The sequence below is a fragment of the Mytilus trossulus genome, chromosome 9 (genome assembly GCF_036588685.1).
Source record: "Mytilus trossulus isolate FHL-02 chromosome 9, PNRI_Mtr1.1.1.hap1, whole genome shotgun sequence".
In the NCBI taxonomy this organism is placed as follows: domain Eukaryota; kingdom Metazoa; phylum Mollusca; class Bivalvia; order Mytilida; family Mytilidae; genus Mytilus; species Mytilus trossulus.
The window spans coordinates 45,922,743-45,927,052 of NC_086381.1; positions in this window are offsets into that span (position 1 = coordinate 45,922,743).

Consider the following 4,310-nt stretch of genomic DNA (forward strand, 5'->3'; position numbering starts at 1 on the left):
CTTTTGACCCCAATTTCACGGTCCACTGAACACAGAAAATGAAAGTGCATGTTTCAGGTTAAAGTTTTTGGTCAACATGGTCAAGGTAGTTTTTGATGAAGGTGAAGTCCAATCAACTTGAAACTTAGTACACATGTTCCCTATGATATTATCTTTCTAATTTTAATGCCTAATTATATTTTTTATCCAATTTCATGGTCCATTGAACATGGAAAATGATAGTGCGAGTGGGGCATCCGTCTACTTTGGACACATTCTTGTTTATAATGTAATAAGTAAAGTAACCTGGGCGATATAGCTGCAGAACTGTAGCCCTTAGGTCCTTACGATATTTTTGTCACTATTTATGGTCTGCTAATTGTTAAAAATAACAAAATGCTACATGGGCACAGTCATTTGTAATGGGACATGACATAGAGATAAAAATAGCTGTCTATCTGTGATTGATTGTTGCATCAGTTATATATTTTTCTCAAGGAAAGCATCATGAATAACATTTAATGAAAGCACAAATCTGTCCTCAAAGGATACCATTAAGGGCCAAAGATTTTTTTTTTATCAAAATGATTTTCTATGAAATTGTAAGGTTTTGTTAAAAAAAAATTGCCATGTGATCATATATATTGAAATGAGGAAACATCACAAAATGATATCACGCTCATATTATACAACAGTAGTGTTTATCCATAAATATTTTATTTAAAATGACGTTTAAGGAAATAATTGCCAAAAATAGCATTGTTGGCAACAGGGCAAACACTTAGTGCTTTGTATTCTTCTCTGCTCCACTGGTGGACCATGTATGTGAGACTGTATTCTTGTTGTCTCCCTTGTTATCCTGGTAACTTTCCCACATCATGGCTAGGTTTTGTTTTCATCCTCCACATTTTAAAATTGAATCTTGTACATTAATGTTTCAAATATCGTATAGAAACAAGAATAATGCAAATGTAATCTAATTATATTTTAGTAATAATGTAAGATGTATTTGCAATTTTTTGTTGTCTGGAAATCCAAAAAAGTTTTAGTATTATGAAAACATGATAGAATTATATGCTGTAATATGTTTGTCTATGCCTGAATGATCAGTTTGAAGATTAGCTATTTAGTACATTACAACAATGATGGCTTTGCAGTACTATAATTTGCTACATTTAGACAAAAACATACTAAATTTTTCAGTAAAATTATATGTTAGTATATTAACTTTTCCAGATGTGATAACAAATAGAAATCTTGAAACGTATTACTGTAGAACTAATGCATAATGTTAACAAATAAAGATGTTTATTTATAATGACAAAATTTGAATATTGTTTTTGTTATTATTGTTTATTTTCACGAAGAAGTACTATGAAATTCAATGGTGTGGATACACTCTAAATTGTTCACATGTACTCACACCTATTTAAAATATATACACAGCAATGTATCAAATACTGATGGTCTTCTCTACAAAAGTTGCTTATTGAACTGAAAGAGACCCTAGTGTGATGCTTTTTTGGCATTCAACCTATGCCGTTACATTGGCATCCACACAATTCATTTTCAAAAAGATTATTTAAAATAAGTCTTTATAACAAAATGATTTTTAATAGATGTTTTTATGAGGAAGTATTTACTTTGATCATTGGTATTTGATACGATGTAATAAAAGTCTTTGATCATTTAAGTTTCAAGCTGATTATGTTCAAAAGATTATGAGGCATTATTCTCATTGTATAATTCAGCGACTGAAACTTTTACATTGACTGATTGTTCAAATGTGAAGTTTATTTGGTGAGAAATACTTGCCACGGACTGTTAATATTTCTGAATGCAATTACATCAAAATCTCGCCACGGTAATTGATACCAAAACATAAGGGTACATCCCTGTAGTCTTGCATAATTTGCTGAAATGATTTGCATTGTTTAAATGTTACAATGTATATTTTCAAAATCAATAAACTTTTTCATTTTTGGAAATAAATATTAAGGACGTAACTACTGATTTGAGTTAAAGGAGATATGAGGTAAACATATATAAGGTACGAAGCACGGCAAGACTACAACCCCCCAAAAAAACAGATAAATAGACCTTCATATTTGAAATCCTATTGGTTTGACAGTAAATAGTCCCTCCTTCCCAAGGACACGTAGGAGCAGCTATCTATTAAATCTTATTTAAATGTCATGACCGTATAATTTATCAGAAGATTGTTGATGTTTAATATACCTATTGTTGTGTTATTGAGTTAATAATGTATTTAATATTTGGCATGACTTGGACCTTATACGAAAATTGTTAGTCAAACACTTGAAATACCTTAAGCCATTAACTTGGAACACATTAAATACTTAGATACTAATGGGTTCAGTTGAGTTATATACCAGACACTGAAGACACAAAACAGGACTTGTTTACTATTTCCGAACAAAGGCTGTGGAATTGTTGAAACTACTACAAATCAGAAATCATAAAGCTTTATAGTTTTATGAACACTAATGCTAAATCTATCAGCAAATGTTGCTTAGCAACTGTCCTACCTTAATTACATGTTGTTGTTGACCCTGCAGACAAAGGCCCAAACAATTATTTTTTATAAATAAAACAAATACTAGAGGAATATTCAAACTCATATGTTGAAAAACAAAACAGACAACGCCATGAATAAAATAGGAAAAAACCAATAAACACACAATAGTGCACAAAACACAAGGAAAACTACAGACTGAGCAACACAAACCCCACCCAAAACTGGGGGTGATGTCAGGTGCTCCTGAAAGGTAAGCAGATCCTGCTCCACATGTGGTACCCGTCGTGTTGCTTATGATATTACAACCACTGTATTAAGTCTATTCGGTGGGTCACATTCAGGGAAAGGGTACGAGTTTTGTAGTAACGACATTAGGAACATATCCGTTATCTGTGAAACGAATATTCCATAACGGTTAACCAACTCGTGATAGTGTCTGTAAAACTTACAAAGGGATGACTTCAACTTCAGCACTTCAAACTCTGGTTTAATAGCTTCCTTATGAGCAGCAACCCTCTATCAACATGATCAAGGAAATCATGATAGAAAATACAAGCCCTGGAATATCGTATCAACCTGGAGATAAACACTCTGTGTGCATGGGCGCTGCTGAAATACTGCTACATAGAATTGCAAAATTCATAATTTGGAAGCTAAAATCATCCTTTTTGTCGTAAAGTTTGTTTTCTACTAACCTTCATGATGTAAGTCAAGATATGAGGCAGACTTAACTGTATCTATTGTATCCTTTATCTCTTTAACAATGGGATAGATTTTTTCAACAGTCACACAATTTTGATTTATAAAAATCTTACCAGTAATTCAATTCATTTTTCCATAGATTTTACATAGCACAGAAGAAGAAATAATAGTGATTTGTAGACTGTTGTTTGTCTGGTTATTTTTTTGCCAATTTCTCCTTGAATTATGAGTTTTTTAGTATAAACCCCAGTCAACCCTTTCCCTCTAATATCATGCGAATTCTACACTGTGACTTTATTTCTTTCATAGGCACCAATTTTCGAAGAATTGAGATAAAAGGTATTATTTTCGTGGTTTTGCCAAATTCTGCATACACACCTGTAGTTTTTGAAAAGAATATTTACACAAACGTATATTTGGTTGAAACGAACTTTTGTGGTTTACTTTTTACCAGGTAAAATCCATGACAATTGGTATCCCCTTTTTGCACGTATGTAATACAATGCGAAATTAGAACATTTTATGTCGGGATCAACACTGATAACAGATGAAAACTATAAATACTGATGCAATATATTGATGCCAATCCGTGTACGATTTGCTTTATTGACAATTAATAATGCATTTCCACAATTTTGTTTGTTCGTGAATATGTGTATTATTGTAACTCACAGACATGTGCGTGTAAAGTCGGGCGTTTTAACATCTAGATCTTTTATGAAGGCAAAATAATATTCAAAACAAATATATATGAGAAGAGTTATTGAGAAAACTCTAATGATAATGGCCGTACACATTTTATTCAAACTAATTTACTATTTAACATCAAACAAAAACGCGCGACCCTGTTTGTTTGCAACTAGTAAAGAGTTTGTTGACTTGTCATAATGCAATGCCTGTGGTTTGATAAGACCTTCGCTGGACGATAGGATTGTCTATGATGTTTTCTATCATGTGATAACACCACAACAGTGTGAGAATAAGTCCCCACAACATAAACATTTTCAGCGTTGTCTACTGAAATACCGTGTGGATCTCGTAATACTCTTTCGTTCCTAAATTCCCATTGTTTCATAAATTGGAAGTCACA